This window comes from Camelus bactrianus, chromosome 28, assembly GCF_048773025.1.
Source record: "Camelus bactrianus isolate YW-2024 breed Bactrian camel chromosome 28, ASM4877302v1, whole genome shotgun sequence".
Classification (NCBI taxonomy): domain Eukaryota; kingdom Metazoa; phylum Chordata; class Mammalia; order Artiodactyla; family Camelidae; genus Camelus; species Camelus bactrianus.
The window spans coordinates 24,631,276-24,646,707 of NC_133566.1; positions in this window are offsets into that span (position 1 = coordinate 24,631,276).

Sequence of the window (15,432 nt, forward strand, 5' to 3'; positions counted from 1 at the left end):
TGCCTGGGAGATCCTACTGGTCCCTTTGTGGGTTTTGCACAGTCACTTCTGCCACGTACCTCCCCCCTCTGGAGCTAACTAGATAATCTTCGCTACTGTGAACGTTATTTCTAAACTATTTGTTTTTTAATCTCCTAGAACTCTAGTGAACTTTGTGCTCTCTCTCCATTGTCTCTTTGATATCTCTCTTCTTCTGTGCAGTTATTTCTATCCCATATCTTTTTTCAGCTTCTGGGGACCCTTTCAAGCTTCGTATTACTGCTGTAATTATCCATGGGGTCTACTGTACTGCTCCTAATACATTACAAGATTCTGCCAACTCATTTTCTATTTCAAAGCCATCACCCTTGTTTCTGGCTGGCTTCTTTGCTGATTTTTGCCTTCTTGTAAGCAAGCTTACTTTTGATGTTTATTGTCTTATCTCATCTTTAATCTCATATTTCATAGAATCCAGGCTTAATTGAATTTTATTGAAAAGTACAGGCAGATACTGCCTTAAATTACTTTTGTTTCCTATGGTAAATCTTTTTTTTTTTTTTCTTTTCCCAAGTATGTCCTTACTTTGCCTCCTGTGAGCTCTGTTCTTTAAAGCTTCAAAGTCTTTCATAGTCCCCAGATTGATACGTGTGGATTTTTCCTCCAGTTTTATCCACACTCAAAAATGAGAATTCTACACAGACCTGAAATCTCCTCTGGAAACAAGTGTAATAAGATGCCAAAAAATGAGACGCTGTCTCAGTTTCAGCAAGAGCCTCCACTTTAATAGGGGCAACCAGGACAAGCTACATAATTTTCTGGACCAAGTCCAAAGTGAAAATGCAGAGTACCTTGTTCAAAAATTGTTGTAAAATTTCAAGATGGTGACAGCAGAGTATTAATCCAAGCACAGAGCCTTCTTGAGTGAAGGATGCTGTAACTATAAAAGTCATAGACCCATGAAGCCAGGGAAATGACCCCTCCTCTCCAAAGCAGAGGGCTGGACCACCAGGTAGGTCTTACAAGGAAGTGTCTGTAAACTGGACTTTCAAATCTTAGCCCCCCACTTACTTAAAAGGTATAAAAAAGTTGAGTTGAATTGGCTGAAGAGTGAGTTGGAATGTGAAAGAATTCTCTAGAACAAAGTGTCAGTGTGCTGTGGGCACTGCCCTCGTCAATGAGCCTTGAAGGGTTTTGCATAGGGAGGAGACGTAAACTGACATTAAGGGAGTAGCTTTACCCTCGTCCACAGAATGCGGCAGAGTGTTCTCAGGGAGAACTTGCTGAGCATCTAACACGTGCCTTTATGGAAGATAGTGTTTCTCTTGACTGTCTGCCAAGCCAGAAAAGCCCCAGATCATGGCAGTGCCAGCTAAAAATGTCCTTTCCTAACCCTGCCTCCTGGACTGAGCGTAGAGCCTGAGGCCCAGAGTGAAGAAAAGCTTAACAATGAGGTTTCAGCTGTTACCCAGCACTGAAATAGACTGTTTTCTGATTCTAAGTGCTCAGAACTGTTTCTACTATCTGAGAGTAACTGGACTAGCCAGATGGTTCACCGAAGGCCGTGGGGAAGAACCAGTATGTTGGGCCTGTATAGAGATGCTTTATAATTGGGCCTCATCAAGTGCTGTTTGTTCAAATGCACAGAGTTTGTGCCTCTCTTGTGGATCTCTTAGTTTCTGCTTATTTGCTAGATAGACACCTCTTGTTGGATCTTCAGATTGATCCATCCAGTTGCCTTTTTCATGATCCAGAATTGCAAAGGGAGCAAAAGGGAGCCAAAGGGAGCAAAAGGGAGCAGGGTCTCAGGCAACTTCATTCAGTTTGTGCGGCTGCAGCTCCAGGCACCAGGCCTGGTGGGAAATCCCTCTGCTGCTTCAAGACACCCTTCCAGGTTCCCACCACTGCCTTAACAGAGCTGACACACTTCCCTGCCCACCAGAAGTTCATTTTTGCTCAGTTAAGTCTCATCCTGCAGAAGTCCCTCGTAGCCTTTGGCTCGTGGATGGCAATGTTTCCTACTTTTCAGTGCTGACATGGATTTTTCATATTATTGTCCGGAATCAATTCAGATTTGTCTGCATCCCAAAGAAGACTCCTGTCAGTGTTGGGAAATAGTGATAAATAAATAGCCTGAGTGAGATACGAAACCCTTCTCCACAGAACTTGTGAAACAAGCCATCTTGTTTTCTGCGGCTGTTTAGGTGCACGGCTATGGGGCCCCAGTCCTCCCTCACAGTGTGGATGTACAGTGAAAATCACCATCGCCCACAGGAGGACGCAGCCCTCCAACACGAGGGCGTCCCCACGGGCAGCCCCACCCTAGTGAAGAGGCAGAAGTGAAGGGTGCTTCCTTCGCACAATAAGGAAGCAAATCCAGACACCTTTGTGATCCCAACTCCTCCTCTCTCCGTAACTGCAATATTTTGTTGAAGTATGAACTTGAAAAATACATCGTGTACCCTAAAGGTAAATTTCACACTGCCAGAAAATGTAGAACTTCCTCCGGAGTACTGAAACTGATCATAATGTCCATTTATGCAAATTAAAATATTAAAGCGTAACAACCACAGAATACACTGGGTTACATGCAGCCTCCAGCTTGTCTTCCTCCAGCGTCTGGAGCATCAGCGACCCTTTTCACCCTGTGCCCTAACAAGCTTTCTCCTTTGTCCAATCTTCAGGCGACCACGCATGCATTTCCCCCTGCATTTTGTCCACCTTCATTTACCTTCAGCGCTTGTGATGGAAATCACACCATCACAGGTATCTGGCTTCCTCATGCAGGCCTTCTCCACCCCAAGTTCCGCAAGCAGATTGCTTTGTTCCTCTGCCATTTTGAGCATTATGCAGGTGCTGAACCCAAGATGCCGTGAATAAATGATGAAACCAAGTTTTAGCTTAGAGCTTGCTGTGTTCCATGTGCATAGCTGTAATGTCAGATTCATTATTCATGAGCATATGCTACTATGGCCCTCCCCTTGTAGCTCCATCCTCCACTGCTTCTGACTCTCAGATGTGCAGGATGCACCATCACTCCTGCAGCTAGGAGCAATTTCTTCCTTCTGAGTGATGGCCCTATTTTTATGCAAGTATGAATCCTTAGATGTCTAACATTTACAACCTAACATAAAGTAAAACCAAAGATTTTGATACTGAAAGTCGTAAGCATATTGGGTCAACAAAGAAAACTAAGAAGCAGGGACTGCCTTTAGAATTCTGATGGAGTGAAAGGCTGGTCTATCTGTAAACAGAAATAAATTACAGTGTGTTACCGGAGGCAGACTAGGAAGGATTTCCTAGTCCAGATTCTCTCCTCTAGGTGGTGCCTCTCATGCCTCGGATTCCACAACTTGTCAGGAAGCACTGTCTCTTAGAAGACTCTTGGGAAGAATGTCATACTAGATACTGTGATTTACTTTACAGCATCTTTATTCTCCCTGCTATGGGACCAGTCCACTTTGATGCAGCGCGTACCACTTGCCAGGAGCTGTTCCAAAGCCTTCCATATACTGAGTCATAGCCCTAAGATGCGGATAACACCGTCACCGTCACCGTCACCGTCACCACCACCACCACCACCACCGTCTCCACTTTTCAGACGGGGAAAGTGAAGCACCGGCAGGGTGGGTACTTGACCAAAGTCAAACGCAAAATCAAGCCTACTTGCAGAATCTGAATGTAGGCAAAGGCAGGGCCTCTGGAAGATGACATACACGGGAGGGGTCTCTCTGGATGCCTGGAGTTCACAGAAGGAGTGGGGAATACCCTGAAAGTAAGTAACAAGGCACACTGAATGGAACCGAGGACTAAGCCCTCACTGCTGCACACCATCTGCCCTCCGTCTCCTTCCCGTCCGCCCCTCAGTGCTCCCACTCGGGCCTCCCTGCAGTAAGCTGATACAGCATGAATCAAAGCCTTCACACTCACTGTTCTTCTTCCTGGAACACTCGGAGATCCACATGATTTCCTCCTGCGCCTCTTTCAATAATCACCTCATCAGAGAAGTCCCGTCTGACCACCCAGCGCTGTCTGACTTGGTCTTCCCAGGGCCCTTCAGCATCAGTGCTGCCATGTAGCTACCTGCACCCACGTGACAGACGAGAAAACGGAGCCCAGCGATGTGAGTCATTGGCCAAAGGTCATGTAACAATAAGCAGCAGAGGAAGGACTTGAATCCAGGTTTAGCTGCAACACTCTGATCACTTTTGCAACATTCACTGTCTCTTTTCTCTTTTATTCCCCCATAGATTGCATGTCTTGTGCTTCCAAAACCTGTACTAGGAAGAACACCTCAGCATCTCTGCCAAAAATCTTTTGCTTATGCAATCATCATATTTATAGTCAGTCTCCATCTAAAAAATATCTGGTCTAATCTTATCGCTGCCAAGAAGATCAGTGATTTAACTGGTCAGTGAATCTTGTTAATTATAACCCTAGACCCACATAACCAAATATAGCGCGGAGGACCTATACGATGTCTCAAGTTCTATCAACCAGTTGGAGGTCATTTTGAAAGGATTCTAAAGCAAGTAGTTCACCATCATTCATCTATTCATTCAACAAATCTGTATGGAAATTCTAGTGTGGAAGGAATGGTTCTAGGTGCTGAGAATAAAGCAGTGGACCAAAAGGCAAAGCTCTTTCCCTCACGGAGCCTCCATTGCAATGGCAGATAAGCAGTAGGGGCCGCTAAAAACAAATAAGCAAGTAAAAGCATAATCCGCCAGCGGATGGTAAGCGCAGTGAAGAAAAAGCAGGGAAGGCAACAGAGACTCGGAGGGGCTGGAGGGGTAGGCGGTGCGGTGCTGTTCTGTACTCGGTGGTCAGCCAAGCCCTCTCTGATGAGGTGCCAGCTGAAGAGGCGAGGGAGGGAACTGTGGGTCCCTGGGCATTCCAGGAGGAGAGAGCAGTGCATGCTTCCACCTTTCCCTGAATCTTTATGCCAAGGTGGCTTGATGTAGTGAGGGGTTAGAAGCATAATGTGATCAACAAGACTGTTTGTTTAAAAAGGAAAAAAACCATGAAGCATAAAATTCACAGGATCTCCAGCCAAGTGTAACTGATCCTCTTCTTTACTCCCTCCAGCTCCCACAGCTCCGCTTCCTTAACAAAGGTAATTTATCTACTGGGCTCTCACTTAATGCCAGGCTCCACCACTCAGTGAGTGTGTCGTATTAGCTCTCTCTCATGATTAACGCTTCTCCAGTAAAGGGTGCCCTTATCGTTCTTCAGCAAATGTAGAATGAGAGAGCGTTGTCCGTGCTTAAGATGCTCTGGGTTGGATAAGGAGAATGAGGATATAGTATGTTACCCCTGACATAGACAACCAAAAGTACTTGAGAAATACTCTGTGTTTTCAGTGTTTTCAGTGTTAGAATAAATCCATGCAGCGCGAAGCGTGGATGGTGCACCTGCAGCATAGAGCAGAAATGAAGTGACCAGTCTGGGCTCAGAGTCATTGTCCTTTTAGTTTATGTCTGATCACTGTCTGCTTCTCTCACGGGACCATTAACTTCCACTTGCATGGCTTCAAGTCTGAGAAAATAGGAAACGCTGCATGGAGTAGAGTCTAGTTTTATTATAAACTCATTCTCTTCAGGCTCAGGGGATGCTGCATGGCTCTGTTTCTGTTGGGAGTTTCTGTTGAAACTGATGTTTCAAGGCTCTTACTTGACAGCCGTTTATTGGCAGAGCTGCATGAACAGAGGGCTCCTGTTCAATTCAAGGAGAGAGCTGTTCCTGTGAACTCCAGGAAGGGCTTGCGAGTCACAGCTGGGGTAACGGGCTGTGACTCCTGCGTGTGAGCACCGTGGCAGTGTCCCACGGGGGAGGCAGAGCAGGGCTGCGCCTTCCCTTTCCCTGGCCGACTCGAAGTTTGGGAGGTGTTGGGAGTGGTTCTATGGCGCCAAATGAAGTCTGTAAAATCCCAGGGCTTATGACTAAGTGATAACAGAGTTGGAATTAGATCTTAATCTTTCAAATCTTTGTCAATGGCTCTTTTCATAATGTCCTTCCTTCCTTCACCCACACTCTTAGAAAAGAGCAAGAGTCAACGGAGTCAGTTACTTTGATGGAAATAAATGCCTGATGTATTCACAAAATCTCAAGAAATCCAAGAGAATTTTTAGAAAGAAAAAAATACCCCAAGATTTGTAGTGGATTTTAACTTTATTGAATGAGCATTTTTTGTCTCTTTTCAGAAAATGTAAACAGCACATTTGCATTCCCACCAAGTTTATAACCTTTTTCACTGTCCAAAAGGAATGTGAATTATCTCCGAGAAATGACTGTGATTTACAATTACAAGAAAAAGAAATTATTCAGGGGAAGTGTCTCTGACTAGCCCTTGGTCCTGGCTTATGCACTTTAGCTCCCTGCTGCTAGATACAGTCGGTCTCTGGATTTGCTTGCTTAAGGTCTAGGCAATTTTCTGACCTCTAACTAGTCCTGTCTACTTCACTGTCCCACAGTCCTCTTTCCCCCGCAGCTGAAATTACTGGACGCACAGTAGCTCAACCCACCTTATATTCTCAAACCAGATCATCTTTCTGGACCTCTTAAATCCCAGCTCTTTGTCTTGATGACTCTCTGTCAACAAATCTTCTACCAATGGTTCTCAACTTTGACCACATATTGGAATCACTTCGGAAGAATTAAAACATGTATGTGGCTACTAGTCCCCATCCCCAGAGATCCTCATCTAATTCATCTACAGCAAGGTTCCCCTGCACTGGCCCTTTGACATCTTGGACGAGGTCATTCTTTGTCATGAGGGACTGTCCGCCATACTGTAGGGTACTTGGCAGTATCCTGGCCTCTTCCTACTAGGTGTCAGTACACCCTTCCAGCCTTGACAACCAAACATGTCTACAGATGTTGCCAAACGTCTACTTGGGGAAAAGTCACCCCCAGTTGAGAACCACTAGCCTGGGGTTTAGCCTGAGCATCAAGATATTTCCAGACCCCCCCCCCGAATATGCTAATGTGCATTCTGGGCTGAGCATTATCAGTCTAGGCTAGAGCTGATTTTCAAACTTAAATATCAGCCCGGGATCTTGTTAAAATGCAGATTCTGACTTAATAGGTCTGGGGTGGGGCCAAGATTCTGCATGTCTAACAAGCTCCCAGGTGGTGTGATGTGGCTCTCGGTCCACTCACTGAGAGCGGGGCGGGGGGGGGGCGGGGCGGACACCGCAGTTTGCCCTGGGGCTATGCCTACACTCAGCATTTCCACTTGGGTGCCCCTCATCATTTTACCCTAATTGCCCCAGGGTTGCTGGTGATTGTCAAAGGCAGAGATGCCCGAAAACAGTGAGGCAGAGAAATTACTTCAACTGAATTACTCGTCTCTTAGGGATCACGGTGCCACAGGCAAGTTGCATGTCACCAAGGTAGGAGGTGCCAGCATTTTAGGGAGAACCTTCCCTACAGTTTGCCTCTTGCTGGCGCCAAAGGAAAAAGCCCAAAGCACCCTGAGCTGCAGCCTTCCCAATAGCACACTCCACGCTGCTGGTCAGAGGAAAGGCTGCCTGAGCCTGCCTTCAGCTTCCCCCCTGCATTTTGAAGTCTACAGCTTTCACATGAGTCACTGGGGTTAAACAAATGAGTCGAGAGAGCAGATTTTCCGTTTGAGGAGGGATTTCAGGAAGCACCTTCTACAACTGAGTCGAGACAGACCACCTTCTAGAATTTACACAGAACCACGGGAAGGTTACTTGTCCCTCCATTCACAACACAAAAATGCAGAGAGTTTACACAGCTCTGTTCTCCTTTGACTTTTGTCCTGGAGAAAAGCTCTCATTTTATTCTGGTGGAATTTGTTTGCATTATACTCACTTCAGAAGTCTGTCCTCTCTCACTTGTAAATTTAGCCAGGAACTTGACAATACATACCACTGGCGTATGACTTCAATCCTATTGGCTCCAAAGAAGGAAAAAAAGCATCTCATTGCTTGGGGATCTACAGTGACATACAAGCCTATTTATGGATTCTGCAGCTGGCTCGATGTATGATGTGCGTTACCACTACACTCTTCACTTAGAAAAGAAAAAAGTAGTCTTGACAACCGACTGTCCAGAGGAAGAACTCTAATTAATTTTAGAGAGTGCTCATGCATGCACACTACACAGTTCTGAACAGACCTTCTGCCTCAAACCCATATCTACTTTCTTACCATGAAGAAAGGCATTTTGACAGTGAGAAAGAAAGCTCAAGTTCCCATTTACCTTTCTTTTTCTGAAAACCTTATAACCACATCAGACTTGTTCATTGACTCCTGGCTGCTTCTCCCCTTGGTGACATCCTGGCTCCTCTTAGATCATTAGTTCTCAGTAAGACAGGGACAAAGCCTCCAGAGACACTTGGCGATGTCACAACTGGGAGGTGGCTACTGACATCTCTGGATAAAGGCCAGGGATGCTGTTAGATGTCCTGCAATACACAAGACTATCCATCTCCCGCAACAACGAAGCATCTGACCCAAAATGTCAGTTGAGTTGCTGTTGAGAAAATCCGTCTCAAATTTTTAGAAACTCAAAAAGCCCCTCAACTAAAGGCTGCTGGAGACTGAAGCCTCAACCTACCAGCTAAAATTCTACTCTGAAATAGAAAATAGGAAAAGAGGAATAGGAAAAAAGGGCTCCTACAAGTAACTCCTTTACTTACCCACAAGGACAGAGACCTTCTCATTCTTGTCCTTTTCTGTGACCCTAGAGGGTATTTGTCAAAGGAATGACTGGATCCCGCCCTCAGTTCAAGGATGTCCTCCTCAGGAAAGAAGAAAAGAGGAGTCACAGCTATAAAATTAGCCCTCCTGGGCGGCAACCCGGGACTGTCCCCGGCAGTGTGGTGCAACGCAGTGCTTCTCAAATTCATGTGCATGTGAACTACCTGGGATCTTGTTTTTAAAACTGCAGATGCTTGTGTGCTAGGTCCCGGATCAGGCCTGAGCGTCCGCATTCCCCACAGGCTTCCAGACAAAGCTGGAACGCCCGGTCACTCTCTGAGCAGCAGCAGACCATGCCTAGACTTGGAGCCAGGACATTCACCTGCTTCCCTCTCCTGTTGTAGAAAACACAGAGGGTAATAAACTCTCTGCTATGCCCGTGTGAGAAACCGTTGTGGTGACTAAATTAAAACATTCCTGACATGATCTAGAAACTTTGCATGGGAATTCAGAAATCATATAAACTAAACTCATCAATCTTTAAGTTAGAAGCAGAGTCTTAAAGACACCTTAACTCGCCCAAGGGCACACTGGTGATTGGCTGTCGAGTCTACACCAAATCCGCACCCTGACTCTCAGCCCAGCCACCTACCCGCTCCCTGCGTGCTGGCTGCCTCGCTGCCCGGTGCCTGGCACTGCAGGCGTGGCTGTTGCTTACTTGTCTCGGGTTTCCCCCTGATGATGATGTGTGGTGCCTTGGCTGAGAATGAACCCCAACCACCCCTCCAAGTCCACCTGCCACCCCATCCATATCTGATTGCTCATTCAGTGAGATTGGTTTGCTATTGCCGTGTCTCCGAAATCAATCATTATGCTACACTGCTCCACTGCTTCACTCTGCGCATTGCAATGTCCCTTACATTGGGTTTTGCTCCCTTGGTGTATGCGAGAAACACAAACCTCAGGCAAAAAGAGCAGTTAGCCTGGTGCCCAACAACACAGCAGGCACTAAACTGGGGTTAAAGCCCCACGTTTAGATTCCCCGTGCATGCTTCAAACCTCTTCAGAGAGAACACAGCCCTCCATTATTTACACTGCACTCTCATTAGTCCCAAAGCCCGGTGTCTTAGAGCTAAAAATCTGCTCATCAGTATCAATTTAGGTGAAGGGAAATTATATTTAAAGAAAAACATTCTATCATTCTATAGATTCACTTTAAGAATCCTACCCTCCCATTGTCTCAAAATAACCTTGGGTCTGCCTTTCTTCTCCTGCAAAGCAGATAATACTGCCTAGAGAACTCAAGTTGCATTCCTGCCCTGTCTTTTGCCTCCCAGTTGGAGCAGCCCTCTGCATCTCATGGATTTTAAGTGCCATCTAGTGGTAAATCTTCAGATGTTAAAAATAATGCAATAAAGATTAATTCAAGAAGCATGGTGGGGTCTCCAGGTGGTGGAAAATCCCTTTACTGGAGAATCACTATATCTGCCATATGTACGTTACCAATATTCAAAAATTTTTAAATACTAAGAAAAATTCAAATAAGTATGCATACCGGTTGGGCATCCTTAAAAACAAACAAACAAAAAAAAACTCTTGTAACTCTCCAGTCAAAAAGCATTAAAAAATCCTTAAATTAATTTTTCTGTTATATATTAGAGACAAGTTCTTCATAAATTTTTATTTGAAAGACATCTTTTTAAGCCATAAGTGTAGTTAGCCTTTCCCAGTCACTTGAGTTGGTGTTTTCTACTTGCTTTGACAATTCTACCCACTCCTTCCGTCACAGAAAAGAGCGACAACTTGGATTTTATTCTACAGAAGGACCAAAAAGCCTTTACTTTCCTTCTTGTCCTTGGAGATGGAGAGGCTGGAAACACGGAGCCTCCTTTCTTTTCCTCCACCCACATAATCCTTCAGTGTCTGCTCCTTCCTACGTTCGCAATCTCCCAACCCACCACCTGCACGTAGGCGAATCTGTCTGAGTGCTATAGCATTTGGTCTCCTCTGTCTGTTTTCTGTACAATGGTAGACACACCAGGCTTGGCAGGTGTTGATAAATGTGTCTGCAGACCTATCACCAGACCATAACAGAGCTGAAGCTATGACTTGGATTTCCAGCTCCTGGTATGACGCTTCTTCAGGGTAAGACGGAGCTACAACAGAAACGCACTTATAGAAGCAGACCCCAGGTACTCAGAGAACATACGTCCAAATGAGACACATACAGAGAGATGTGAAAACAGATGTCCCTTCTACAGCACAAAGGCAGAGCTCAAAATGAATTTCTATTGAAAATGATTAGATATTCTTGAACAGCGACTACTATTAAATGCTAGTTCACTACAATTAATTTCAGTTTGCTTTGATAATATTTCTTTTTTCTAGATAAAAACTTAAACTATAGAAAATAGAGACAAAGCATAAAGTAAAATGGAAGTTCTCTCTCATGTACCCTAACACAGCCCTGTTGAAATCCTTTGCATTTTTTCCTGAATGGATCTAGATATAAAGATTGGGATCATATGTATACTCGGTTTTGTCACGTGGGTTTTTTTCCACCTAATAATATATTATGAGCATTTTCCCATGTCGTTAAATATATCCGCAACATCAAGATATTTCATCATATGAATGCACCATGTTTAATTTAATCAATACATAGTGGTAGATACCAGATTGTTCCTAAATTCTTACTCTTGTATCTAAATAATTCTGAGACAAACTTCCTTGTTTAATAAGACAAGTGTAAATATTTATTACAAATTTACTTCTAGAGCTTGAATTGCAGGGTCAAAGGATGTGAATGTGTTTAAGTTTTGTGATGCACAGCAAATTGATTGTTAAAAAGGTAACCATCGATGAACACTCTCACCAGGACCTCGTAAAGGCACACCAATGATGTTTTCCTGGAGAAGAGAGGCCCCTGCAGACCCCAGATCCTTATCAGGGTGTCTCCTTGAACCTGCAATAGGCCTGGTTAAAACGCTCCAACTTTTAACATTGCAGTGCACGTTTTAAGGACCTTGAAACTTCCAGAATTAGCTCTGGTTCTCTCACAGGGTGTACGTGAGACACTCATAAGTGCATCCTGGTCTCTCAAGGAGATAACAGATGTTTCAGTCATTATGTCTTCTATTTTCTGTATAAATCTGTGCAAAATTCTGACAAAACTTCACAATTACTTTTTTTCATGTAGTGGTACTTTATACGCATGTAGGTCTGATAATTACCCAATATTAAAACTACGCTGTCTCTCTCTCTTCCATACTGATTACGAAGAAGTCTTTTGTTCGTGATACTGCTTTATGTTCCTAACAACTTTGTGAGAATACCTGAGTCCCACAAACCAGAGTTACTTTTGACACGGCTACCTGGAAGCACTAGTAATGGTGGAAACAGACAGTGTAATTCTGGAACATTCCCTCTGGATTCATGTAATAGAATATTTTACAATTGAGATTTTAAAACGACAATCAGATTTTTCTCACTTCTTTTAGCACTGTTATTTTCCATGTAAAAGATTGAGTTTTTCTATTCTTTTTAATAAAAAGAATAACTAAAAATATTTTAAATATATCAAAACCATTACTCAAATTGATAAATTCTACTCTAAATTTAAAGGGGAAAAAAAAACTCCTGTTGCTAAAGTTTGCCTTTTCATCCTTATTTAAATTTCCATCAATAAGCAGAGGAAACTCATCCATTTTGCCTTCTTATTAAACTAGAGCAGAAGTCAGAGGCTTTGCCTGAAAACTCAATTTTTCTCCTCTTCAAAACCATCAGAGGGCGTTTTCAGCTTTGAACTCAGACAAAATAACAGGACTGGTTGAGAATGACTAAATCCACGTTTCATGATGCTATGAAATTGCCAATATTTTGTCATATTTGATTTAGAAAAAATGTGTAAATTTCATATTGTGTGAACTAATAGTACAATTTCTAATCAGCAAGGCATGATCAGTAGGTCACCAGAAGCTTCCAGAGGCGCCGCTGCAGGGGATTCTGGTTTTCCTGCCAGCCCATCATTAAAGCTAAGCTACTGACTGCTGAGCCGGGAGTGGCCTCAGACCACAGCCCCGCCCTCTTTCTCTAGCATCGTCTTCTGGGCTGGTTCTGCACAGACGCCAGTTGATGGCCCATGATGACCTGGGATATTCCACATCATGCTGGCCACTACTTAACAGGTGGTTAAATGGGGACGAAGACAAGGTAAGGACCCTGTCGTTCACAAGGGAAAGAAAACCCCTGGAGCGGAACATGTCCTCTGACCGACCAAGAACCAGCTGCATTGACCCCGTCTGGGCTCCACCCGCCATCCTCACTTCCTGAACCGACTAGCAGATGATTGAGATCCAAAATACCATCAGAGTTGTGAGCATTCATCCAAAGAGAAGGCTTCAGGTTTTCCTCTCAATCCCCTTGAATGGACAGAGGACAATTCCTCCACCCCCAGCTTCCAACGGAGCCGGGAAGAAACTGACTCACTGAGACGCAGAGGCCTACAGGAAGGGCGCACACGTCTCATTATAAAGCTGGGTGTTGAAGCAGATTTCTGACAACCTCCTGTGCCTATTTGACTGGGGGAGATGATAATCAGTGAGGGGTGGCAGGAGAGAAGGTGGGTAACAGACGGAAAGTTGCAGTCTTATCTTTGTCGTGCCAAAGAATGTCATCTGCGTTGAGCCAAGTGGACACACATGCAGGGCAGCTGGGCCCGAGCTGCCTTATTATGAGACAAGTGGACTCCAGAAACAAGAGACCGTGGGGAGACAGGGAGGAGGCAGGAAGAGGAGAGTGGGGTAGAAGCCCCAGGGCCAGAGGCGTGTCTCCTGTGGAGACATTTTTGGACATCTTCCTACAAGGGCCTCAGAAGAATCCACATGTAGGTCCCGAGGGAGACCAGCACCTCCACGGCTGCACAGGGAAGGGTCATCCATCCGGCACTGTGGGGTGGGAATGCGCCAGCGTGCAAGAGGAGATTACAGTGAGAAGCCAGTAAGTATAAGGGCACCTGCCCTTTTCCCCTGGTCCCTCCTCACTGCTGCAAGCAGAAGCAGCTGGGAAAAGTGAAGGAACTGACCACGTTACCTTCCCACTGTAAACCCATCCGGCCGTAAGTTAGTCACCTGTTGGGAATTAAGTAGGATACAAGATTAGAGTTGGACTAAATTGAGTTTTAATATCTAAAAGTGGTAATTAAGTGGTAATTTAATATCTAAGAGGTAATTAATAGGCAAAAAAAAAAGGGAGATGCAACAGAGTACGATTAAAAGCAGTAGGTGGAGAAAAAGTATTTTCATATTTGTATGTCACCAAGCTCAACAAACCAGTTACACTTGTCTGGACTGATGAATTCATTGAAATCTCCGGGTCTCTGTAGCTTTATTGCTAAAAGTTCAGCTTTTACAGCGTAAATGAGTTCAAAGAACAGGAATCATCAGTATCAACTGTGAAAGAGATGAAGAGGAACTTTCATTTGGAAAGAAACTGCATCAAATTAAACTAAAGATGATTTGTAGTTTTGTTTCAACTCAGGCCTGTCACTTACAATGCCTAAGGAACAGAAATAATCTAGTCCAAACAGCATCACAACAGCACGTACACACACACACGTGCACACATACATGCACACATACGTACACACACACGCACACACACACATACACACACACATAAACACACCCACACACGTACACATACGTGCACGTACACACGTACACACACCCCACACACACGTGCACACACACGCGCACACACGTACACACACCCCACACACTTGCACACACACGCACACACACGTACACACACCCACACACATACACACACGTACACACGTACACACACACACACACACAGATGAATTTGATTTATTTAAATGAAGAGAGAAGAATAAAGCTAATTGGGGTTCAAAACTATATAGTTGATTTAATAAGCTTTTCACTTTTCAGTTCCCTCAAACATTCTGATTTACAAGTCACAGATCACAATGATACATTTATTCTAACATAGCTACCTTTTGCAATTTGATTCTATAAATTTAAGACATTAAAGCTAAATATAATGAGGCTACTTCACACAGTGCTTTTCCAAGGTTATAAAAGGTAGTAACCACTTTACAAATCTTCATCAAAGCCCAGCCCCACGACAAGGTAAAACTCAAATGGCCGTTATTTACTCATTATTAGAGACATGTCTTTTGTCAGAATCATTGAACTCAAATATTATTCTCTCTAGGTCATTAATTTGGAATTTTTCTTATGAATGTTAATAATCTACTTAGCTTCCTGTGAGACTTAATAACTACATTGGTTATTTTACTTTCTTTGCCTTGGGCATTTAAGATTGGATTTAATATCTCTACAAATTCATAATGCTTGTCTAAAGAGATGACCATGGTGGCTTAACTTGTACGTAAAATAGCAATAGATTTATGGTTAAATCCTCATCTGTTCAGAACTTCTTAAACTTCAAACTGTCACAGCCCTACCAATTTTCTTAAAACAAATCTTTGTTCTTTGTTTCAAGTATGTTTCTTCAAAGCAATTTTAAAGTTCAAATATAGCACATTTATAACCATCTGCTTCTACAAAACTTCAATGGATATTTCAAACGTTATCAAGTTTTCTGTCTCCTGCAGCTAGAAACAATGTCGCTATGTCCTTTCTATTAAGAAACAGGTAAGGCTTCTATTTATTTAGCAACATATAAGTAATGGATACAGACATGGAATTGGCAAACTATATTGTTTATGGCATAGAATTTATAATTCTTTATTTCCTCAAGG